Here is a 779-nt window from a genome sequence, read left to right on the forward strand (position 1 = left end):
GAAAATTGTAGGATATAGGGTCTAGGGAGACCCAGTTTTGATAAGATGAATTCATCTAGCCAACCACCACCAACCAACTTGCTAATTTCCAATTCTCTTGACTTTCTTGGCTCATGGTAGATCATATATGCATAAGATGATTAATTTTGAAGTGTCCCTTGAGAAATTTGTTTAATTGGTGAGATAGCTTGTTGGATAAGTTACTCAAGATACCACAAATCACCTTCAAACTCTTGAAGAAAACTTGATCAATATATCATGTAGAAATCATTGGGACTCATATATGATGCTCGTAACCATTCTTGAATCAATTCTTGGTTGTGCTATTTGTTCATGGGGGTCTTAAACCCAAAATGTGAGCTTGATGAATCAATGAGATCATGCCCTACCTACAAAAAAGTTAGGCAAATGCAAAGACATATTTTTGGTATTTTAGTTAGAAAAATGGTAATATACAAGAATGATATAATCATAAAGTGCTTGGTGATCTCTCCCAAAACAAACCCAATGAAAGAGGGGTAAGGAGGATGCCAAGTCATGATCCCAATGCTAATGCTTATGATGAATTTGCATGAGGGATCTTAGGGTCAAAATTGGGGTCTTACACTCTCTTTGTTTCTTTCTAAAACAGTTTTGTCCGCCTCATTATTCCATTCTTCAAATACTTTCTTTCCATATTGAGATTCTTTTCGGTTAAGTGTTCTGGACTGGTGAGTGTGCGTCAGAGTCTTGATACGTCAGACTTTGTCTTCAGAGGATGATTTATGTATGACTTCATT

Source organism: Lathyrus oleraceus, chromosome 3 (assembly GCF_024323335.1).
Source record: "Lathyrus oleraceus cultivar Zhongwan6 chromosome 3, CAAS_Psat_ZW6_1.0, whole genome shotgun sequence".
NCBI classification, from domain to species: Eukaryota; Viridiplantae; Streptophyta; class Magnoliopsida; order Fabales; family Fabaceae; genus Lathyrus; species Lathyrus oleraceus.